The following is a 26344-nucleotide window of genomic DNA, read 5'->3' on the forward strand; positions in this document are numbered from 1 at the left end:
ACGTGCCACTCCATTGAAGAGGACTTAACGGTAAATAACACAGGCTGTGACTGAAGTACTAAATTTACATATTTACTTGTACATTTCAGAAACAACTAAAGCACTGTTTGACTGCAGTAACAAAGTGATTACATTCCTGTACACTTATGTTTTCAATGGCTGACCGTAATCCAGTGAATATAACAAGGGTCGTAGCTGAAACATGTTAGAATGTCATTCGCCTCACAAAAAATATAACCCACTTTAGCTAAAGTGTTTTCCACCATGTTTATGCCACTTTTAAGTCTATAAACTCAAGATGTAAAATATTTAATTACAGGGAATCAAAGGCAACAACAAATTTCGGAAAAGATACGAAAACATCATATCCAGAGTTGTCCTTGATGTGACTGGGGAGCCGAACATCTACTTCTCAAGAGGCTTCATTCAGCACCTGAACAAGTGCCTACTTCCTTATGCAGGATTATGGAGTGGGATCATGCTTGGTTAGTTTTGCATAAACAAGCAAGCTATTTCTGGCCATCTTCCAAAAACTATTATCTGTTATACTGTTTCACAAGTGGCAGACACTAACTTTTGTTTTATGAAAAAGGTGACCTTGGGAGACATGGACAAGGAAAGGTGTATGAGGACTACACCAAAAAATTTAACCGATTAACAAACCTGCAAACACAAGTAATTTTTTATATTATGTTATAAATTAAATGTCTTTTGAATGTACTTTGTTATCACACTTAGTTTTTTCAGGACACAAAATAATCAATGTTGTTATTTGTTTTACGTCACAGAACATAACGAAGGACAACCACACACAAGGGATAATGGAGAAGAGTCAGTGGGACCTGAAACACATTCGATTCAGGTCCACACAGCTGACGAGATTGGATGACTTCGCTATCCAATACCAGAAAACACACACGGCTCTTCTCCGAGAGTTTGACGACTCCAAAAGAGTTGGGAGACAAAAGGTTTGCTCATTTTGTTATTTTATTTACAATGGGATAAAATAAGTAGTCAGTATGTGGAGTGGCTAATGTAGTTAAATATGAAAGCAATAAGTATAACTAGAAAATTCCTGAAGAAATTTTGACTTTGTTCCTTTAAGCTGCTGCCAAATCTGTGTGTGTGTGTGTGTGTGTGTGTGCGCGCGCGCGCGTGTGTGCGCTGTGCGTGCGTGCGTGTGTGTGTTAGTTGGGGGTTATTTTTTTATTTTTTTTTCTCTTTATCCAGTCATTAACTGACAGTTCTAACTACCTGTGGTTCTCAATGTTAAGGAGTTTTAGCCAATCAGACCGAGTCGGGCGGGCCTTAACTGTTTCACACTTTGGACAAAGCATCAGATTAGTTTCTTTCCTTGCGCTAATCACTTCTCTGGCTTCTCTCGTATCCAGGCAGCGCTAAATTTCCGGCTGTAGTTTGTGTAAATCGAGAAAGTTCAGGAAGTTATTCATCAAAATGAAGCTTTGTTTTTTGCTGTTATTAAAGGGCAACTCCGGTTTGTTCCAGTGTTATCTTAAAGTTAGCTCGTCTAGCTTCTTCAGGTGGGTCAGCTGACAGTTTTCGCTAACTTACCCACAATTAGCTCTGATGGGAACGTTTGAGCTCCTCTCCCCAGCAGAGAAGCACTTTGAGTCAGCCTCGACTGTCACGGCGCCTGGGTGCCTGACTTCCAGGGGCCGACTTGGGGCCGATTTGGTAAACGGCCCGGAGCTTTTCCACAGCGGCGACGGGAGACCTCCAGCAGCCGCGCCGCGGAAATTATTCTAACTGTCTGAGCTCTGTGGCGAACCGAGTCAGGCGGAGATTTTGGAGTTCACATCCTCACAGTCCATCCGTGTCCATGTACGTGGGTTGTTATATTGCTTGGGAAAAGAAAAAAAAAATCCCCATCGTCTATCATTGTTTGCTCTCCTCGACAGGGCGGTTAACTTCCCAAAAATGCTTGAAATAGGGCTGTCACGATATCAAATTTTCTCTCCACGATTATCATGGGCAAAAAATGTCACGATAATGATAATATCACGATATCAGCAAAAATTTAACTCATAATGGTATACAAACATTCAGATTCATCTTTAATTTTATTTATGTTGTTTGTTTTCTCTCTTTTCCCGGATGAATTACACTCAAAATACCTGTCAAATGAGGTGTTGAAACAATATGAGTACAGTAACTGTACAACTGCATAGCAAAAGTGTAGTTACACTCCACTAATTAAAATCTGATGAACTGATTAACAGAGGATCCACAGGGGGCAAAATCTGCTATAACTACAAGATTAACAAAATCATTTGTGGATAGCAGGGACAAAGCATTTGTGTGTAACTGAAGAATGACAAGCAATATGTCTACTGAACAATCCCTGGGATATTTTTCTTTTTCTGTTTACATTTTCTGCTTATGGCAGATTTTTATGAAGGAAAACAAGCATGTTCAGTTTATCAGGTTTCAAGCTGGAGCGAAACACTGTCTGAATGTTCCCTGAAGAACTGAAGCAGGAGGGAGACCCAGCAGGTCGCAAGAACAGGAGCGGATTTTGAAAATACACTTCAACACGTTTCAAGTGGCGCTAGATCCTCTATATGATATTGTCATGTGCGCATTTTGAACACGATATTGAAATTTTATTTTTTAATACCATGATTATCGTCAATACCGGTATACCACGACAGCCCTAGCTGGAAAACACAAAACTATAATAATAAGTTGTTGGAGAAGGCTTTGTATTAGTATTGGACCGGGTCAGGTGGTTGGATGTCAAGGTGAAGACCTGACAGCGCTATCTATGGGATTTAATAGCCCTGGATGGTCGCGTTGCGCTGTCTGGTTTGTTGTATTGCCCCGGATTTGAAATGTGATTCATGGCTCCAGTGTGTTGTGGCTCAGTTTGAATATTGTTTTATTATTTGAGACAGCATGTTGATTGTGTTTTTCATAAGCTTTAAAGTGTTCTGTACGTACAGATAAACTTTTGGTAATATTTCATATTGTTAAGTTTTTAGTTGTTTAACTCCATGTGTTTCCCCAGAGGGGGCCCTTCACACTGGGAGTTTGATCGGGTTGGTTCCTGGAGGTGCTGTGAGCCTGTCCTCCTGTCCTGGCTGGCCCTGGGGCTTCACACCTTTGAGTGTGGGGTGCCTTACGGCCCGAACGCACTGGACGCGGAAGCGCCGCGCGCTTCTGATCGCCTCCCATGTTAACCTATCTAACCGGCCGCACCGAACGCGCAGTGGAGCGCCGCGCGCGCCGCGGCTCGCGCTCTGCAGCGCGCCCGCTCCGCTTCGTTCTATTTTTCACGCGAGCCGCGAGCGCAGGGAGCGCCATGTGTCAAGCTGGATCAAGCAGATCGGACCAGACAGGAAGTCGGAAACAGAAAAGGCAAGAGAATCCGGTCAATTTTCAAAATATAACAAATTAAATAACGATTAGTTACGGACGGTGTTGCTCGTCCGTCTATAATTTGTCACTTGGGTCTAATCACAAGAGAGATGGACACACACACAGACATACGCATGTACGCACCCAAACACACACACACACACACACACACACACACACACACACACACACACACACACACACACACACACACACACACACACACAGCGACAGACATTCACGTGATGCAGAAAAAAAGAGGACAGGAGGAGAAAAAGTCTCTCCACAGGTCACCAAAAAACACACATCCATACTGGCAGAGCGAGACAGAGGGAACAGGGAACAAACGTGAAAACCGAGAGCTGACGGAGCGAGCCGAGTGCAGCCGATGTGTGACCAGCGCAGAGAGCGCAGGCGCCTCCAGTGCGAACAGCCAAGCGCCGGCGCGGAGACGCGCGCGGCGCGCGCGGCGCCTCCGCTACGCTTCCGCGTCCAGTGCGTTCCCGGCGTTACGGCCTGAACGCACTGGACGCGGAAGCGCCGCGCGCGGTAGCGCCGCGCACTGCGCTTCTGATCGCCTCCCATGTTAACCTATCTGACCGGCCGCACCGAACGCGCAGGGGAGCGCCGCGCGCGCCGCGCTTCGTTCTATTTTTCACGCGAGCCGCGAGCGCCGGGAGCGCCATGTGTCAAGCTGGATCAAGCAGATCGGACCAGACAGGAAGTCGGAAACAGAAAAGGCAAGAGAATCCGGTCAATTTTCAAAATATAACAAATTAAATGACGATTAGTTACGGACGGTGTTGCTCGTCCGTCTATAATTTGTCACTTGGGTCTAATCACAAGACAGATGGACACACAAACAGACATACGCATGTACGCACCCACACACACACACACACACACACACACACACACACACACACACACACACACACACACACACACACACACACACACACAGCGACAGACATTCACGTGATGCAGAAAAAAAGAGGACAGGAGGAGAAAATATCTCTCCACAGGTCACCAAAACACACATCCATACTGGCAGAGCGAGACAGAGGGAACAAATGTGAAAACCGAGAGCTGACGAATCCAGCCGAGTGCAGCCGATGTGTGACCAGCGCGGAGAGCGCAGGCAGCAGATACACCTCCAGTGCGAACAGCCAAGCGCCGGCGCGGAGACGCGCACGGCGCCTCCGCTACGCTTCCGCGTCCAGTGCGTTCCTAGTCCGGCAGGGTGTGTGGGGTGGGGGGGGGGGGTTGGGGGGTTGGGGGGGGGGGCGGGCGGGGGTGCTAGTACCCCAGTAGACCTGGCCTGACCTGACGCGAATTCGGAGACGGTGTGGCTATGTTTTCTGTTATCTACTGATTTTTGTTTGGAATTACTATAAAACTGTTTGTGTTGTTTTTTTGTTTTTTTTTTTTGGTTTGTTTTTTAAATAAGAAAAGCATGTTATCAATACAGATCGATTGCTTGAATCAACAATGAAAATTTGTAACAAGTTAAAAACAAACAAAAGCTTATATGAAAGGATATCAAATAATAATACAGGAGGTTAAACCCCCATAAAAATGTAATCAAATGTATTACATAGAAAATAAATGATGTACAGCATATTTTTTTCTCATTCTTGATGCCTGAATGTTTCTTGCTTTAAAAGGTTACATATTATTTTTGTGACTGCTTCTTTTAGTTCTTTTACTTTCTGTGTGCAGAGATTCCGGGTAGAAGAGGAAAAATGGAAAGAACGGCAACAGAAAAAGAAGGGGAGATATGTTACTCCTATGAAGAAGCCATTTCCCTTCACAACAGCCTCAAAGACGGTAAACCGTTGTTCAACATTTTGTAAGGTGCACATGTTTCTGGCAAACTTATACAAATACTGCTAATTTACTTGAACAAAATAAAAACATTTTACATTACATGTAACACATACAGTAAGCTGTAATAATGCATGTGATTCTGTGTCAGAAGAAGTCACACTCCATAGCCAGACAGTCAGGCTCAGACATACTCAGCAGATCATCAGCTTCCAAAACAAGTAAATTTAGGGGGAAAAAATTCACAACAGAAAAAATTTAAGAACTGAGTATTGCAGGGAAAAACTTACATAAACTAAGAAAATACATAAACTGTGCTAGAGACTCTCAAATCACAGAGAACTGATAACAGCATCAGTAGAAAAGGCTGACACACTAGGGGGAACAAAACTAATGATCCACTAACAAAGTTAAAGAACACACTGGAGTCACCGAGGCGGTCGGTAAGCTCCTTGGTGGCAAGGCACCGGGGGTGGACGAGATTTGCCCGGCGCACCCGTGGGTTTTCATAACCCACCAACCCTACGTAAATAACGCCTGTAAACTACGCTAACTGATCTAACCAACTAACTCTAATGCTGAAATGATGCTAATGCTAAAACAATGCTAATCTGATAATCACTATGAAAAAGATCGCTTGCTCTGGTCCAACTCCAACTTGTAGGGGAGGCATCTGCTTACATAGGGCTGTACTCGATGACGTACAATGGATGCAGGGGCGTGGGCGATACGTGCGTTGGATGCCATCATCCAGCCAATCACAAAATTCAAATGTAGTAAACGCTGTTAAACCACTTAGGGCTGTAGTGAGACGGTTTTTGTCACAAAAATAGGATTTTGAACAAGTTTGCACTAAATTGTAAAAGTTAAGTCAGAAACGAGTAGACAGCAATATAAAACATGCAACACATACAGTTTATCAGCAAAAAAAGTGATTTGGGGGTTAGTTGCCCTTTAAGTCATTGGATGTGCAGGGACTGTCTTGGTTGACACGTCTCTGCAACATCGCGTGGCGGTCAGGGACAGTGCCTCTGGATTGGCAGACCGGGGTGGTGATTCCCCTTTTTAAAAAGGGGGATCGGAGGGTGTGCTCCAACTATAGGGGGATCACACTCCTCAGCCTCCCCGGGAAAGTCTATTCCAGGGTACTGGAGAGGAGGATCCGACCGATAGTCGAACCTCGGATTCAGGAGGAACAATGCGGTTTTTGTCCTGGTCGTGGAACAGTGGACCAGCTCTATACCCTCCATAGGGTGCTCGAGGGTTCGTGGGAGTTTGCCCAACCAGTCCACATGTGTTTTGTGGATTTGGAGAAGGCATTCGACTGCGTCTTTGTCACTAGTTCTGTTCATAATCTTTATGGACAGAATTTCTAGGTGCAGCCAGGGGCCGGAGGGGGTCCGGTTCGGGAACCACAGGATTTCATCTCTGCTTTTTGCAGATGATGTTGTCCTGTTGGCTTCATCGAACCTGGACCTACAGCATGCACTGGGGTGATTCGCAGCCGAGTGTGAAGCGACAGGGATGAGGATCAGCACCTCCAAATCCGAGGCCATGGTCCTCGACCGGAGGAAGGTGGCTTGCCCCCTCCAGGTTGGTGGAGAGACTCTGGTCTAAGTGGAGGAGTTTAAGTATCTTGGGGTCTTGTTCACAGTGAGGGACGGATGGAGCGTGAGATTGACAGGCGGATTGGTGCAGCAGCTGAAGTGATGCGGTTGTTTTATCGATCCGTTGTGGTGAAGACGGAGCTGAGCCGAAAGGCGATTTACTGGTCAATCTACGTTCCCACCCTCACCTATGGTCATGAGCTTTGGGTCATGACCGAAAGGACAAGATCTGGGATACAAGTGGCTGAAATGAGCTTCCTCCGTAGGGTGGCTGGGCGCTCCCTTAGAGATAAGGTGAGGAGCTCAGTCACCAGGGAGGAGCTCAGAGTACAGCCGCTACTCCTTCACATCGAGAGGAACCAGCTGAGGTGGCTCGGGCACCTCTTTAGGATGCCTCCTAGGGAGGTTTTCCGGGCATGTCCCACTGGGAGGAGACCCCGGGGACGACCCAGGACACGCTGGAGAGACTATGTCTTTCGGCTGGCCTGGGAACGCCTTGGGATCCTCCCAGAGGAGCTGGAGGAAGTGTCTGGGGACGGGGAAGTCTGGGCATCCCTGCTGAGACTGCTGCCCCAGCGACCCGGCCCCGGATAAGCGGTAGAAAATGGATGGATGGATGGAAAAACAATAAATAAAAAATAATGGTTTTCATAAAGCTATTTTTGGGAGTTACTATTTGTAATTAAGCTGAACTAAGGTACATGAAGTGCATTTTATTTAGTATGAAGTACTGCTGACACAATGTTTGAAGTCCATGTGATTCAACTGCAGTGGTGGCAGTGGGTGAGCGGTCAGTGCTCTTGCCTTACAGCCAGATGGTCATGGGTTCGATCCCTGGGCTGCGTGGCAAATTGTTGTTGGAATGTATTAGTTTGATTTAAGGTATTTTAGTTCAAAAAACTTCATTGGAAGATAACATTACTGAGACACTTTCAGTACTCACAACTTTAAAAGAAGAAGCTCACTCAGATATGATCATTTCTCTCTACTCGACACAGTTAAGTTCTTTCACTTAGATTTCCCAAGGTAATCAGTTTCCAAAATTCTTTTGAGTAAACTGAACTACTTTGAATTTACAGTGTTGTTTTAGAGTTGGCGGCATTTACTATACATGTAATAATCAACACATAAAACCTATCAATATTTCACAACAAAAAAAAAGGAGTTCAGAAGCAATTGCTGAAAAAACAGACAATATAATATAACAAAATGTATAAATCTGTAAAACATGATGTACTTGCATTTAAGCAATTACCAGTGCTTGAGTGACTATTTTGGGTGGCTGTGGTTCAGTGGGGAGAGCAGTCGTCTCTCAATCCGAAGTTTGTTAGTTTGATTTCTGTCTCCCCCCGTCTGCATGTCGAAGTGTCCTTGGGCAAAGCACTGAACCCTACATTGCGCCCAGTGGGTGGACTGAGCGTCTTGCATGGCAGCTGCCTCCACTGGTGTGTGAATGTGAGTGTGAATGGGTGAATGTGATATTGCAGTGTAAAGTGCTTTGGGCTCTGTCAGTGCAGGGTGAAAAGCGCTATATAAGTGTAGTCCATTTACCATTTTCATTGTCATTCATATTGTTATGCCCACAGAGTCAAGCGGTGGATTACTCAGACTTTGCTGCAACAAGTGACATCACAGAACATCAGGTATCCTCATAATGTTATGCACAATTTCAAGTTATATTAAAAGCATCACAAGTAAATGTCAAATGTAACATAAATCTATGAACAGAAATTTGTAATATAAGTGATACAAAATTATTTTGTAAATTTTTTTCATTCTTTCGTATTGCCTACAGCTCAACTCGTTGTGGGAAAAGGAGTCCAGTGAGGTGGTGGTTTCGGTCATTCCGTCCCAGATAAAGGGAAACAATTTTGTTATACACCACAGTGAGCTCTTGACGCTTAAGCCACATCGCTGGCTACAAGGCGAGGTATAATATATTTAGAACAATTTCAAAAACGTGGATTCAGTACTAAATGTTGATTATCTCAGTTTGTTATTCCAATTACTAATTACATAAAACGATAATATGTAATGTTTTTTTAACTGGGGGTATTCTTAGGCATTGGCTTATGTGGGCAAGAACCAAGGGCACAGCCAGGGAAGGGGCACATGCTCACCTTGCACCAGATATATTGTGACATTCACTACACCATCTCCTATGAGGTCCTGAACCGACAAGGTTGCGCAAAGAACAGTTGTGAATTAAACTGTTTTGCATGGACCATTAATGTGACTCCATACCACCCTCCCCCATACAAAAATCTGGATGCTTGCCCATTTTAAAAAAAGGCCATGACACCCAATACGTGATAGCAAGTGACATTTTGTGTCATCAGCACACTATGGTTAAGTTGTTGTAATTGCATATAATTTGTTTGTTGTTTGTGACAGTGCGCTTCCCAGTGAAACCTTATTAAGCATGACATCACTTAACAACACACTAATATATTTCAAAATAGAAACAGAATGCACATATCATGTTGATGTTATAGCGATAACAAATATATTTGATGTTATAGATGCACCAATGAAGGTCACTATTAAACTTCATTACATTACAATTGCACAGATTAATGTAACTTGTCTCTTTATATTATGCCAATTATCTTATCAAGGTAATGGAAGGCCTGCTCCAGCTGTACGTGACACAGCTAAAAATGGGGAAAACAATCTACATCCTCAATAACTACACAGCTGGTGTCATCATGTTTGGGGACAGAGCTCAAGTTGCCCGGCATACTCTTTCAAAGGTAATAACAATGTTTGGATTGTGCTTCTTTTGCTGTGCTTATACATATATATATATATATATATATATATATATATATATATATATATATATATATATACACACACACACACACACACACACACACACACACACACACACATATATACATATATATATATACATACATACATAAATACATATATATATATATATACATATATATGTACAGCTTTTTTTTTTTTTTGAACAGGTGAAGTTTGACAACTACAAGGCCATTGTGTCTTTTGTCAACATTGCAAACGTTCATTGGAAGTTGCTGGTTAGTAAGTTTTTAAGTTATGTGTAATCAGATAATTCTTTAATTTGGTATGACATCGAATAAGCAATTGTCTTTTTTTTTTTCATTACTAGTACGTTAATGCTGTTAACGGTACGGTGTACTTCGTGGACCCTGCACTGAATTCAAAGGAAGAGGCGGACTCCAACCATGCAGCACAAAAGATCAGGTATTCATCAAAGAACTGCAATGTTCATAGCTATGCTATGCAAGATTAGAGTTAACACAGGGCTCGATAGTAACGCATATCCTATCGACTGAGCAAAGTAAAAGGCCTAATAACCCAAAATAAACATCCATCAATTCTTGGCCTATCACAGAACTTCATGGTGCCGCAGAAGACCATGATGATATGGTTAATAGGGAAATATATGTGTTAGTTTACAAAGCGCAATCTCATTGGGCACGTTCATATGAACCACGTATAAGCTGATTATAGGTGAAGCTGATTGTAAAATGTGTCATGTAAAAAACCGAGTGGATCTGCTTCACTCTGAGCGGATTGTGTTGTGGAGCCGATTGTACCAGGTGGTCTACACCAATTGACAATCCGCTCCATGTCCCTTATAAACGAGCCTGACAGCGGTGCGGATTGAACAGGGGGAGTGTTTGTTCTGCATGCGTTCCCTCATACATAGTGACGTGTGACGTGCCAGTAAATGGGAAGCAGCGTAGTCAAAAAACCAGCAGAAGAACGCCACGGTGGTCAAAACACTTTTATAATAAAAAAGCCCCGACAGAAAAACCATTGGAGAGGCGAGATGGAACCAAATTGCACAACAGCGAGTTGTAAAAAGAGCTCTATAGAGGAATACAAGCGATCGCTGGCTGGTGTTATGGTTTGTCTTCTAGTGCAGCAAATGTAGGTATTTGTTTATTTGTACTTTAACATATAAATCTTGCTTAATGCCACTTACAGTGATTACCTGAAAATGAGGAGGACGCGCCACGGCAAGACAGACTGGGTAGACATTAAATGGAAGGGAGGAGTCCTGAAACATCCACTCCAGAAGGACCACACAAGCTGTGGTGTCATAGTGACCATGGTATTATTGTTATTATTATTGTCATTATTGGGGATTTTTTTAAATTAGAATTCATTATTATTACTTATTATATCCTAACGTGAAGCTATTCCACAATGTTTTATTTAAATTGAGTACATGTACTTCAGAGAAAGATTATCTCTTAAAATATTATAAATTGAAGTTGTAAGTTAATGAAACTGCTCAACTATGGCACATGTAATATTTTAAGTATTTACTGTATGTTTAGATGGCAAAGGAAGTGATGAAGTCATTTCCAGCTCTTCCCGTGATGAGATTTGGGACATCAGCAAAGGACATGGCAAAAGAAAGAAAAGAAATGGCTCTCCAAATGCTAAATGGATCAGGTTTGTACCAAAAAAAAAGTTTGTCTGGTGAGGAGGCATGCTAATGCTGTTGAAGCATAGTACAGTGTAACAGTTCAAAAAAGTGATACTAACAAATGATCTGAAAAATAACTTTTAAAATGTATATCTAAATAACAACCACATTTACAAAAAAATGTCATCGCACACATTTTACTTGGAATGATGAATCCAAACTTTAAAGCAGGATGTATTCATATGTGAGTAGTCCTAAAGGAAATAAAGTTTACTTATCAATTACAGAGTACTTAACATGTTTAACATAATAATGAGTTTTGAGCAATGTCTTTAGTTTTTTTCCTTGTATAGCCCTGAAGACAAAGTGCCCATTACTGATTCAAACTTTTGTGAGTACATGGCCCTTGAAGGTTGACCAAGACTTTTGGTTTTAAATCAGTTAAAGGTGAACATAATGAAAAAGGAATTGTAACCTGTCATGATAAAATTGTTCCGTAAAAAACATATAAATAGGACTTCATAAATCCTGATAAAGAACAGCAATACAATCTCATGCGATCCGTCAGCAGCACATAAAGCAGACAGGTTTGACACCCTAAAATAGAATGTTGAATTTATTTGGGGTGGCTCTCTATTTTAGGATGATAAAACATAATTTTATATAAATTTAAACTTTGGGGGTGGGGGGCAGACAGTGTGCATGCGTGCGTGTACAGATCCAGTTGCGGGCCGGATTGGACGGTTCAGCGTGCCCGATTTGGCCCGCGGACCGCCAGTTGCCAACCCTTAAAGCATGATTGGGAAAGAAAAGTATTAATTGAACAAAAAAAAAATGCATCATTGAGCCCTGGAGAAATGGTATCTGCAATAAATAAAACATACAAAGACAACACATAGATGTAATTATCAGAATGAAACAAACTTAATTCGACTTACACATAGTTATTGTCTTACGGAATACAGTGTCATTAACAAAAAAATGTATTGCTTTTCTCTATAAATTCATGATAGTTTATTCACAGAGAAATATATTAATGTGACTCACTGAATTATTATTTTTAATTAGTGCACAAATCTCACTTGTGCCTACAGACCATAAAGTCCAATTATCATGTGCGGACTGAATTCTAGGGTAGTCGTTAAATGTGTTTGTCTTTATGTTTAATGTTTTTTTTTCTCATGATTGGCATCACAGCAGATAAATGTCAGAACTCGTTTTAGTGACAACGGTAAATGGACTACACTTACATTACGCTTTTCCTCTGTATTAAGAGACCCCAAAGTGCTTTATACTGCATTATCACATTCACCCATTCACACAACAGTGTAGGCAGCTGCCATGCAAGATGCTCAGTCCATCTACTGGGGTCAATTTAGGGTTCAGTATCTTGCCCAAGGACACTTTGACATGCAGACAGGGGGAGACAGGAATCTAACTAATAACATCACGATTGTGAGACGTCTTTCCACTGAACCGCAGCTGCCAGACAAAGGTTGATTCTGTGTTTTTGGTTTTGCCATCCGTGAGTACCTAATGGTGGCGTTACTAACGCTAGTGAGGCTTTCATGTTTGTTTTACGCACTTTTATACTTGTACTTCCATATGAGTGCCGTAAAGCAGGTTTGTTCTCATGAGATGTTGTTGGGTCAGATCCTCTGAAAGGCACAAGTGCTGCTTGAATGCTTGAATGACACAGACCCCGGGGGGAGTCGAGGGACCAGCCAATCACCATGCTATGTCTATGTTTACACCAACAGGGATTCAGAAAAACATTTATTACGGTAAAAATGTTACTTGGTTCTGCTTTCAGATAATGCCCTACACATTATGCTATTCTTTATTGCAGTATTCGACATGGCCAACAACTGTGCCCTGTGCTCCATGGCAAAGACTCCAGGCGCTGGACCCGCAATTACAAATTGGGTAAGTGTTTTTTGTTTTCAGAAGTATGTATGTAATGTACTCTGGTACTATTCACTGTTTTTGTCAATTGGTAATGGATTTTGTCAAAATGGAGGTTTGTGAATTTTTTTTTTTTTTTGGTATGTCTCAGTTATGCTGTAGTTTGTAAACTATGAGACCGATTTTGTGTAAATAAAAAATGTTCAACATTCTTTAACATGTTTCTTCCTCTCTTATAATACAGATTCAGTGTGACACCTGTGACAGGTGGTTCCATGAACAGTGCCTGGGCTTGACTGCACGGCAGTTGCAGAGAGCCAGGGCTCAAAAGTGGAATTGTCTGTTGTGCCGCTGAATAACGTTGCCAAAGTTAGTGGTTAGGCAATTGTACTGCTGAACTACTCGGCGGATGCACTGATTCAGCATAACTGTTGCTTGCAAGCTAATATTGTACATTCTGTAACCTTTAAAAATGGCCAGTTACTAGGGATGGGACGAGATCGCAATGCCGCGAGATCCCGCGAGATCGAATGCCGCGAGATTAAGTACGTTTATATCAAGGCAAAAACTCTTTATTAACTGGAATATTGACGGAACGATACATTACAAGGCGCACAGCCATATAAACACGTGCAAACCCCTGAATATGCTCATATTCATATTTAAAAATCCGGTCGAAAAGGACATGAAATACTGTTCTGCGCATGTTCTATCTGCAAGGAATCTTGGTCTTTTGAGTCCACAAACTACTTGTGATACAGTTTAATTGATACGACGTAAAGAAAATGTGCGGAAACGATCGTTCAGTTCTTCTCTTTTATTGAAAAAACGGTGCATCGCATCAATGCACATTTTACCACGTCTTACCGGCTCACACTCTTTTTCTAACAGCATGCAGAGAGAGCCTGCAGCCTGCAGCCCTTCTTCCTCTGTGGTGTCTGTGTAAAATAAGGTTGAACATGCAAACAGCGCACCTAGTGGCATGAAGTGCAAATGCAGTCATGGCGTCGTTTGTGCGCCGCGGTTTGAATGGGAATAGGGGAACTAGGCGGCCGCCTCGGGCGCTGTGTAGAGCGGAGGGCAACGTGGCCGTACAAGGGGCACTCCGACCCGACACGCCATGTTCCGACGCTGCATGTGAGTACTGCGCTGCCCACCCCCCACCCCCCACCCCCCCGCCGCCGCCGCCGCCGCCCCGTTCTCGTGTCGTCTCGATCTCGTGGACTCAATCTCGCGAGACATCTCGTCCCGTGAAATTTGTGTCTCGTCCCAACCCTACCAGTTACTAATCCCTTGTTCATCCTCACAGATATTTAGAAAAGAGCACTTTTATTTTGAAATCTTCATGTCCAAGTACAATATGTAATGGGTTTATGACACTACCAGTGGCGATCTTAAATACACTTCAGCACAAATACTAGAACATTGCGATGTGTGAGATTAAAATTTCATTAAGTCTCAGTTTGGAATTGCACATTTCAACTACAGGTGTGTAGAAGATCGCGATGTTTGTCACTCTGTTCATTTGTGCAGCTTTTTGTGTAACAGGAAGGGTATGGCTCCACTTTGCTGTTCCTCCTCACACTGTGTGCAGAGTGTGCAGCTGCCTGTGTCGTTCATGTGATGGTGTGGCTTCAGGTCATGTTGTCAGACTCTCAGAGAACTGGTTAAAATCAGAGTACCAAGCAGAACCAACACGTTGAAATTTGTGTTGCTGTGTGAAATTTACTTACCTGTTTATTTTTTTTTTGATTTTTGACATCTATTACAACAGCAATATGGTGAAATACGTCATTGTTTTAGGCCTTAATTGATTATTTTCGGTCGTGGAAAAGCAACAACTATTTGTATTCCTTGTGCAGGAACCTCTGTGAAATATGTTACATGTAATTTTTTGGTGATGTCTTATAAGAAATGTGTCAATATTTTTTTTTCAGTTATACATTCTTAATAATACCTTTTAAAATGAAAGAAAAAAATAGTGCTGCTGAGGACATTTTTTTCCGACCTTGGAGCCAAGGCCATGATCAGGGCAGATAGCTGTGAAATACTTCAACAGGTTTGATTTTCAATTAAAAAAAAAAAGGTCCTTGAGAAATTGTCTTTGTTTGCCTGATGCTTTTTCAAAATATTTTCTTACATTTACATTTTGGACTGTTTCGTGACATGTTGATATGGAGAATTTATTTCAAATAGGTGAGAAACTTTTTTTGATTTATTTTAGTAGTTGGCTGAAACAATTATCAACACCAGTATTTGACATTATTAAGCATATCAGCGCCGGAATAGCCATTGTTTTTATCCAAAGGTCGAGAACAGATCAATATGCTCCGAAGCAGCTGCATATGTCTGCCTACATTTACTAATGTAACACAAGCGTTGCCCCACCTACAGCACCATCTGACTAGTTACACTCTGAGCCAGCAGGACTAACAGCCAATCAGCTTTGAAAGCTAAATGCACAGCGCTGCAAAGCCATAGATATATGTACAAAGAGGAGAAGCTTTGAAATAAGCTCTAAGAAGAAGACATGTGTCTCCTTGTGTGGCAGATTAGTAATTTTAAGGCTGAAATTATGGTTTCACCGAATTGACACCGTAACACAGTGCATCACAACTTCGATTAATAAAAAAAAACCCTTAGTTTAATGCTAACTTGGATTTATTTTATTTATTTATTTATTTCAAACATGCCATAAATAATCTAAGTAAACTGAGATATACATAAAAAACAATATCAATAATCCTACAAATTAATAGAACTTTGATGGGATAACCCACTGACATGCTAACTGTTAACAGTTTGCGAGTCGCACAACTCACTGGAAGAAGTCACAGTGAGCAACATTCCAGTCACTAAATACCAGTGTTACCTCCTCAGCTTCTGTGGACCCTAACTTGTGGTACGGAACCGCTGAAATAGTCTCTGCACCCAGAATGGCTCGTGTTGGTAACTTGTTGTCCAGTTACCCTTGTCACAAAGGGAGGCAGAAGTCTTGCTCAAAAGGGGCTTTATTGTCACAAAACAACGCCGTCGCCGAGTGAAATACAGAAAAACAGTGAGCCAATTCGGGCCAAAAACAAAACAGTACGGCTCCCATAACACTCCGCAGATCTATGATCCACATGTCTTTTTCCCGGAAGCGGGGGAGGGTGGACACCGGGGGACACTTGGGCGTACGTAATGTGTAAGTGCCGGCTTTATTGTTGTAAGAACGCAGAATTCCGTTAGAGGGCGACTGAAGTTACGCAATATAGCTTCAAATACTAACATTTATATATTTTCCAAAGTCAGAGAGAGAAACGGTTTGGTTACGGTGTGTTTCAATCGGATGCGACGCAAATTTTTAGCGTGATGAGATTACATACAAAGTCAATGTTATGATGCGATTGTAGCTCAATCTTGAGCGGCAGGTGACGAACGGCGAGCGATGACGCGACGAGTGGCCAGCAGCTAGCGTTTCCAGCAAAAAATACGCGCACCTGTAGAATACTTACACTGCCACTTGCCGCCGCCTGCCGCTCGATGATTGCCACCCATCGAAAGTTGAAAATAATTGAACTTTTCAAGCGAATTCGCGCCAGGACAGCCTATCAGCGTGGAGATCGTCACGAACGTGCTGATGTAGGACATGCAGGGCTCCGGCCATGCAGAAATTGGCATGCCCGATTTCATTTGTTCACCACTCCGATTTGGCCCTGGAACCACTTTGGTCAAAAAGGCCAATTGGTTCCGAATCACCGTGGCATGGTCACACATTTAATTTAGTTTAATTTAGCCAAGAAATGGATTTTAAGAATAAGCTGTGGTCTGAGGAGGAGAGGCCTTCCTGGTGCTGTGGTCTGCAGCAGAAGTTTAGGAGAAACTTGGCGGAGCAAGCGCAGACCCGGTTTGGGTCCAACGGGAGGGAAGCAGCTCCCGCATGACTCCATATCCTGGTGAGTTTCATTCATAAAGCACCGAGCTGTGAGCCTGCTGAGAATATGAATCTAGAAATGATCCAAACTCTGAAACACAATGATTTATGTTGATTCTGTTTTATAGAGTTGTTGGGTCGCAGTTCGCCGGAGCGTCGCTGCAGCTCATCAGCCTCGTTAAGCTCACCATCCCGTCCTGCAGCTGACTGGTACCGTTCAGCAGTTCGCCGGTACCATCCCTGCGGCTGACCGCCATCGTGCTGCAGGACGTCTGGATCTCCGTTCTCCCAGACCAGACCAGACCCGGTAAGATTTGTTCACAGTCCCAAGTCATGACCGCACAGTACAGCATTTATGCGTTTTCTTATGAATGTAGAGAATATTTATTAAAAGCTGTTCTTGTTTCTGCGCTTTTATTCAGCAAAACGGAGCGCGGTTCTGACGGCGGGCCGGTGCAGCATTGGACCTGCAGCAACCGGTAGCGGGCAGGGCAGGAGGAGCAAAACAGCATGAGCAGACTGGACTACTTTCTATTTGTATAAATGTTATTTATCTTTGTTGTTTTTCCAGTGTGGCGTGAATAAAAGCAGCTGTAATAACAGATGCAGATTTTGTGTCATATTTGTGTTACCATCGCATCATGCAAGTAAAAATCACCTACACCTGCACAGTAATGTGATTACATGATCTGTCTACATGCACACCCCCCCCCCCCCCCCCCCCCCCCGCTCAAAAACTGTCGGAACCGCTCGAAAAACACGCTCCCAAGGGCCACTTGTCTCGGGCTCGCCTAGGGCACCTCCGAAGCCCAGGCCGGCCCTGCTCGAACGCCTTCGCTGGTGAGACGAGGTGGGCGTCGCTAACAGCTTGATGATGATTTGATAGCTCGCCATGAAAATAGAGAGCCAGAATTTCTGGGAGTCCTCCACTGTTGTACTGACAGTGTTGCCAGGTGGGAAATGTAGGATTATCGTACCAGAGATATAAAATTATCGTATTTTGAGGAAAATTATCGTACACCCGTCATAATCAAACTGAAAAAAGTCTATTGATGTGCTATAGTCACTCTAGTGCTGAAAAGCGTCTAACAGGCACTCACGGCTTTGCGGAATGGATCAAAGAACGTCTGAATGGATTCATCAGCAGCCCCACAGTTGCCTTAGGCGAAGGTGTCCCCCATAAACAATGACGGGTGGGAACTAATGAGCCAAATCATGCGGCCTGGAGGCCACCTAATGTCAGGAAATAGACATAGCACCAGGTTTAAAAGGTAAATGGTTTTCATGATAACTGACAAGGAAATAAAGATCTGGCTTCAAGTATTGAAATTTTATTTACAGTGAAACAACATTGTGTCTGTCCTCACAATGAAAACAGTTCATAAAATAAACAAAAACTGCACTTATGCAAACTTAAAAGTGCCTGCGTCATGCCTAAACTTGATTTTTGCCAGAAAGTGATTTCCAGTAGGCGGAATCAGTTTTTGTCAAGCAATATAAGCTGATTTTGATATTGTAATGTCTTTACTCATTTTTCAAGTGGTATAAAGTATTGGTTGGGTTCAAATGTTGTAAATCTGACTCTGCTGTGTTATATAAAAAAAATTGGGGCAAAATATCCCTCTGTATACAATACTAGAGGCATGAATCTGTCTTTGGCAAGCAAAATAAGCTGATTTTCACATAATGTCCCTTTACTCAATTTTCAAACCGTACAAAGCGTTGGGATCAAATCACTCTGTTGAGCGATCAAGTAATTTTGGTGCAGAAAAAAAAAACACAGAACAAGGCAGCTGGACGTACAGGAGGCTATCAAATGCAAAAACAAACATCGTTCGATGTTCATGAACAAACTTGTTTGAGCCCGATGAAGACTGCTGCAGAGCCAGAGAAGCTGTGCTTTTCAGCCGCCAGCAGAGCGGCTCCGTTTCTTCTATTTTTTTTCCCTTTCCTCACTCATGGGGCGCAGCGGACTATTCAGCCAATCATTACCGTTGTTCTGAGGCCAGCTCACATTTAGAAAAGCACGATTGGCTTGAAACTTGTCACATGGAAAGAGATGCCTTGAGGGTTCACCAAAAAAAATCTGACAGCTGCGACAGGCTGATTACAACCAATTGTGGCGAGATGAATCAGATTAACGGAAGCCAGACAACGCCACCTTGGGTGTTGCACCCAAGGAAATAACTAACAGTGAGGACACTCAGGTTCGTGGCTAAGAAGCAGGAGACGTGGGTTCTGGCCAACAGAAAATATCTTTATTAAATATGGAATTTCAAAAAACACACATTCATTCCTCTTAAAAGAAGGGGAAGGGGGGAGCCCTATCAGAAGCTGAGGCTTACCGGAGGGACACTAGTAGTAGGGGGAATGAAGGCCTCGGAAGGATCACCCCAGACACACGTGGACACTCTCACTCGCTGAAAATAAAAGTGAACACACTCAAACAAAAAGGGGTGCGCAGCACATCACACAGGAGGGAGACCCACCACCCAGGGACACCGATGCCGCCACCGTCGTGCTCAGCTTGTGGAAGGGAGGGAAAAAGACAAGGGGAGTTAAAAAGGGGTTTTCCCTCACATTCATGCATTCAAACAAAGAATTAAGAACTAAACATGAGTGGGAGGGCAGCCACAACTCACAAGTAAAATAATAAATGCAAACCTGTAACTGCCACACCCTAAACAAAAACAAAGGTAAATGAAGAATAACAAAGAATGAACACAAAAATAAATAAGGAAACAATAACCAAAAGAACAACAAAATAAACCAACACCTGTCTTAAACAAAAGTAATCAAATCAAAGAGAAAAGATGCTAAAGCAAACAGATCGCTGCTGTCCTCCGCCTGGCGTTCCACCAGCGTACAAGCCCGGTTCAGGTGGTCTGCCAGTTGCTTGGAGTGCAGCAAACTGCAGACCGACTCCACGGAGCAGAGGCAAACCAGGCGTAATTATGTGTGCTCACACTGGTCGTGGCAGCAACTCCGGAGGGCAAAACAGCTGGTAGGTTCCACTGCAGCTTAACTGGCCGCTCCTAATATGTAATAAAAAAAAGGCAGTCATACATCTGCACATACCTCCATACATACACCTAGGAGGGTTTCTGAACTGCATACCTGGCCAAAAGCATCCAAATTGATCACCCGGTAGGAGAGGTGGGGAGTCTGTGGCTTCACAACAGCCACCTAAACACAAACTGCTGATTACTGCCAGCTGATCATGACAGTGGGGTGCGCCTCCAGGAGGACAGCTATACTCACTCCTCTAGCAGCAAGTTGACACCCAGATTCAGGGGGAAATGATCCCAGACAAAGCCCAGCAGGCAAACACAGCTCGCACGTTCACACAGCTCACACCAGGAAGTGAGGAAGCCCAGGGGCGGGGTCTACTCCAAAATCAGCGGCAGAGGCTGCACCCGTGAGAATGGCCCTCTTCTATACACAGCTCCCCCTGGCGGGATTGGTTAATTATTACAAGCCAGGAGAGGGCCTCCTCCTGCGACACAATGACAACCACACTTTCACGGAATGGTCAAATTATCGTATATTTGGCCTTTTTTGGGATTATTGATCGTACATCGTACAGAGGGCAAAATTATCGTACAAATACGATAATTATCGTACACATGGCAACACTGCGTACTGACGTTCTGCAGTGACGCTGTGACGTAGCTTCACCTCCTCCTCCGTGGCTCCCGAGACATTCGAAAAGCAAAGCCCGTGTTCAGGAGGCCCGGGGCTACCACTGCTTTGGCCCTGGCCCCGATTTGGGCCGTGAGCCAGTGTAGTGAAAAAGGGGTAGTGGAAACCGGGCGTCAGCCTGAAGAAGCGCTGGAACCGGCCGTGGTTCGGGCGCAGCTCCTGCAGAAGACGGTGGAACTCACCGAGCACATAGAGGGCTCTTATTTTGAAACTACACATCAGATCTGGATGACACTTGGTGACTGGGACCCTGGGGGAGCCTACTATCAGTGAGAAGTGGAATGGTTGCTCGGCAACAGGGCGTTTTGGAGCAATGCAACTTTGAATTTGGCTGGATGAGTTAAAAATACGCTTTTTCAGAGGGCTCTTACTTTGAAAATACACATCAGATCTGGATGACACTCGGTGAATGGGACTCTGGGGGGGCGTACTATCAGTCAGAAGTGGAATGGTTGCTCGGCAACAGGGCGTTTCGGAGCAATGTAACTTTGAATTTGGCTGGATGAGTCAAAAATGCGCTTTTTCAGAGGGCTCTTACTTTGAAAATACACATCAGATCTGGATGACACTTGGTCAATGGGACCCTGGGGGGGCCTACTATCAGTCAGAAGTGGAATGGTTGCTCGGCAACAGGGAGTTTTGGAGCAATGCAACTTTGAATTTGGCTGGATGAGTCAAAAATGCGCTTTTTCAGAGGGCTCTTACTTTGAAAATACACATCAGATCTGGATGACACTTGGTGAATGGGACCCTGGGGGGGCCTACTATCAGTCAGAAGTGGAATGGTTGCTCGGCAACAGGGCGTTTCGGAGCAATGTAACTTTGAATTTGGCTGGATGAGTCAAAAATGCGCTTTTTCAGAGGGCTCTTACTTTGAAAATACACATCAGATCTGGATGACACTTGGTCAATGGGACCCTGGGGGGGCCTACTATCAGTCAGAAGTGGAATGGTTGCTCGGCAACAGGGAGTTTTGGAGCAATGCAACTTTGAATTTGGCTGGATGAGTCAAAAATGCGCTTTTTCAGAGGGCTCTTACTTTGAAAATACACATCAGATCTGGATGACACTTGGTGAATGGGACCCTGGGGGGGCCTACTATCAGTCAGAAGTGGAATGGTTGCTCGGCAACAGGGCGTTTCGGAGCAATGTAACTTTGAATTTGGCTGGATGAGTCAAAAATGCGCTTTTTCAGAGGGCTCTTACTTTGAAAATACACATCAGATCTGGATGACACTTGGTCAATGGGACCCTGGGGGGGCCTACTATCAGTCAGAAGTGGAATGGTTGCTCGGCAACAGGGAGTTTTGGAGCAATGCAACTTTGAATTTGGCTGGATGAGTCAAAAATGCGCTTTTTCAGAGGGCTCTTACTTTGAAAATACACATCAGATCTGGATGACACTTGGTGAATGGGACCCTGGGGGGGCCTACTATCAGTCAGAAGTGGAATGGTTGCTCGGCAACAGGGCGTTTTGGAGCAATGCAACTTTGAATTTGGCTGGATGAGTCAAAAATGCGCTTTTTCAGAGGGCTCTTACTTTGAAAATACACATCAGATCTGAATGACACTTGGTCAATGGGACCCTGGGGGGGCCTACTATCAGTCAGAAGTGGAATGGTTGCTCGGCAACAGGGAGTTTTGGAGCAATGCAACTTTGAATTTGGCTGGATGAGTCAAAAATGCGCTTTTTCAGAGGGCTCTTACTTTGAAAATACACATCAGATCTGGATGACACTTGGTGAATGGGACCCTGGGGGGGCCTACTATCAGTCAGACGTGGAATGGTTGCTCGGCAACAGGGCGTTTTGGAGCAATGCAACTTTGAATTTGGTTGGACGAGTCATAAATGTGAGTTTTCAGAGGGCTCTTATTTTGAAACTACAAATCAGATCTGGATGACACTCGGTGAATGGGACTCTGGGGGGGCGTACTATCAGTGAGAAGTGGAATGGTTGCTCGGCAACAGGGCGTTTCGGAGCAATGCAACTTTGAATTTGGCTGGATGAGTCAAAAATGCGCTTTTTCAGAGGGCTCTTACTTTGAAAATACACATCAGATCTGGATGAAACTTGGTGAATGGGACCCTGGGGGGGCCTACTATCAGTCAGAAGTGGAGTGGTTGCTCGGCAACAGGGCGTTTTGGAGCAATGCAACTTTGAATTTGGCTGGATGAGTCAAAAATGCGCTTTTTCAGAGGGCTCTTACTTTGAAAATACACATCAGATCTGGATGACACTTGGTCAATGGGACCCTGTTTGGGGCTACTATCAGTGAGAAGTGGAACTGTTGCTCGGCAACAGGGCGTTTTGGAGCAATGCAACTTTGAATTTGGCTGGATGAGTCAAAAATACGCTTTTTCAGAGGGCTCTTACTTTGAAAATACACATCAGATCTGAATGACACTTGGTCAATGGGACCCTGGGGGGGCCTACTATCAGTCAGAAGTGGAATGGTTGCTCGGCAACAGGGAGTTTTGGAGCAATGCAACTTTGAATTTGGCTGGATGAGTCAAAAATGCGCTTTTTCAGAGGGCTCTTACTTTGAAAATACACATCAGATCTGGATGACACTTGGTGAATGGGACCCTGGGGGGGCCTACTATCAGTCAGACGTGGAATGGTTGCTCGGCAACAGGGCGTTTTGGAGCAATGCAACTTTGAATTTGGTTGGACGAGTCATAAATGTGAGTTTTCAGAGGGCTCTTATTTTGAAACTACAAATCAGATCTGGATGACACTCGGTGAATGGGACTCTGGGGGGGCGTACTATCAGTGAGAAGTGGAATGGTTGCTCGGCAACAGGGCGTTTCGGAGCAATGCAACTTTGAATTTGGCTGGATGAGTCAAAAATGCGCTTTTTCAGAGGGCTCTTACTTTGAAAATACACATCAGATCTGGATGAAACTTGGTGAATGGGACCCTGGGGGGGCCTACTATCAGTCAGAAGTGGAGTGGTTGCTCGGCAACAGGGCGTTTTGGAGCAATGCAACTTTGAATTTGGCTGGATGAGTCAAAAATGCGCTTTTTCAGAGGGCTCTTACTTTGAAAATACACATCAGATCTGGATGACACTTGGTCAATGGGACCCTGTTTGGGGCTACTATCAGTGAGAAGTGGAACTGTTGCTCGGCAACAGGGCGTTTTGGAGCAATGCAACTTTGAATTTGGCTGGATGAGTCAAAAATACGCTTTTTCAGAGGGCTCTTACTTTGAAAATACACATCAGATCTGGATGACACTCGGTGAATGGGACTCTGGGGGGGCGTACTATCAGTCAGAAGTGGAATGGTTGCTCGGCAACAGGGCGTTTCGGAGCAATGTAACTTTGAATTTGGCTGGATGAGTCAAAAATGCGCTTTTTCAGAGGGCTCTTACTTTGAAAATACACATCAGATCTGGATGACACTTGGTCAATGGGACCCTGGGGGGGCCTACTATCAGTCAGAAGTGGAATGGTTGCTCGGCAACAGGGAGTTTTGGAGCAATGCAACTTTGAATTTGGCTGGATGAGTCAAAAATGCGCTTTTTCAGAGGGCTCTTACTTTGAAAATACACATCAGATCTGGATGACACTTGGTGAATGGGACCCTGGGGGGGCCTACTATCAGTCAGAAGTGGAATGGTTGCTCGGCAACATTGCGTTTTGGAGCAATGCAACTTTGAATTTGGCTGGATGAGTCAAAAATGCGCTTTTTCAGAGGGCTCTTACTTTGAAAATACACATCAGATCTGGATGACACTTGGTCAATGGGACCCTGGGGGGGGGGGCTACTATCAGTCAGAAGTGGAATGGTTGCTCGGCAACAGGGCGTTTTGGAGCAATGTAACTTTGAATTTGGCTGGATGAGTCAAAAATGCGCTTTTTCAGAGGGCTCTTACTTTGAAAATACACATCAGATCTGGATGACACTTGGTCAATGGGACCCTGGGGGGGCCTACTATCAGTCAGAAGTGGAATGGTTGCTCGGCAACAGGGAGTTTTGGAGCAATGCAACTTTGAATTTGGCTGGATGAGTCAAAAATGCGCTTTTTCAGAGGGCTCTTACTTTGAAAATACACATCAGATCTGGATGACACTTGGTGAATGGGACCCTGGGGGGGCCTACTATCAGTCAGAAGTGGAATGGTTGCTCGGCAACAGGGCGTTTTGGAGCAATGCAACTTTGAATTTGGCTGGATGAGTCAAAAATGCGCTTTTTCAGAGGGCTCTTACTTTGAAAATACACATCAGATCTGGATGACACTTGGTGAATTGCAGCCTGGGGGGGCCTCCTTTCAGTGAGAAGTGGACTGGGTTTTTGCCAACAGGGTTTTGTTTTTTTTTTTTTTTTTTTTTTTTTTTGGGCTTCTGTTCGTGTTTGGTGTGTGTTCGTGTTTATTTTGAAACTTTGTATTCTCGCAGGAGAATATCAGTTACACTGTGCCTGTCACTCCAGGTCGTGAAAACTTAAAGAGCAACTAACCCCCTTGACAGAGATTTACTCCGCCCCCCTCAGGATTTGAAAAGGGGCGGGCTCGGCGGATTGGAAGGGGAAGGGGGGCTGAGTTGTTGTGACAGAGCAGACTGGCAGACATGATTGACATATCCGTTTTTTTTTTAAATGGAAAGTGACAGCGACCGCAGTGCTAGTGCTAGCAACAGCTCGTTCGAGGTGGAGGACTTTTCTCCTCCACCTTCCCGTGATGCAGGGGATAACTCGGCAGTGCAGGGCCCAGAGCCGTATCAATTTGAGCCCATGGCTCAAGCACCGACCGAAGCCGGTGCTACTGCAGCCGAGGCGGACGACGCTCTGCAGGGCCGAATGGGGGCAGTGTCTGAGTGGTAAATTAGCATCATCGCTAATACGCTATGTAGATTACTGTACAAACTACCAACACTTTGAGAAGAGGTGCATGTGTCTAGAGACAACATAGTGTAGTGCGGTGTTTTCTGAATGGAGAGATTTATTTCATTGGAACTCGCAGGTGTGCCTGTGGACACTGCAGCTCACTGTCCCCAGCTGAAAACATCTGCTGCAGGGAGACCCCAAAGGTACAAAATAAAATAATATAACCCAACTGTTATTTATAATGTTTTAATGAACATACAAATACATTACTATCACAAACAAAATAGATATTTGTGCCTTCATGACCTCAAATGTACCTTGTAGGTTTGGCACAGATGTCAGCAGGTAGGGGTGTCCACCTGCATCACCCAGCACCCCGGGTTTGAGCCAGTCTCCCTCAACCCCTATGTTCTCCAGGCTGCCTATGCCTATGAAAGGCAGATTTTTGGAGAAACCCAGGAGACGATGGTCAACAGGTTAGGTCCAGAAAGAGAATCCATGAGTCCTTGTAGTTTGTATTGTCTTATTGACAACATTTCTTTCTGTATCAGTTCCTATAGGCACCTCGCCTATAGGAACTTCGTCAGGTGGTGCTGGGGCTACCTGGGGCAGCACATTAGGGTGGTCCTGCCATCCTGTGCTGTGACAGTTATTAGAGAACATTTCCCTGAAGATGGCCCATACACCGGCTTTCTTCCTCCCTTGGACTTCTATGAATAATTAAAGATTTGTTGTTCATA

At 44.1% G+C, this 26344-nt stretch overlaps 1 long non-coding RNA gene across 1 annotated transcript; it reads right to left on the reverse strand.

The window, feature by feature from the left end:
- Nucleotides 1-20060: 20060 nt before the first annotated feature.
- Nucleotides 20061-20382, reverse strand: LOC115385842 (uncharacterized). Its single transcript, XR_003931185.1, has 3 exons — nt 20333-20382; nt 20189-20257; nt 20061-20106 (listed from the first exon to the last, which is right to left on the reverse strand). It is a non-coding gene; the product is annotated as an uncharacterized LOC115385842 (long non-coding RNA).
- Nucleotides 20383-26344: the final 5962 nt, after the last annotated feature.

Source organism: Salarias fasciatus, chromosome 3 (genome assembly GCF_902148845.1).
Source record: "Salarias fasciatus chromosome 3, fSalaFa1.1, whole genome shotgun sequence".
Taxonomy (NCBI): Eukaryota; Metazoa; Chordata; class Actinopteri; order Blenniiformes; family Blenniidae; genus Salarias; species Salarias fasciatus.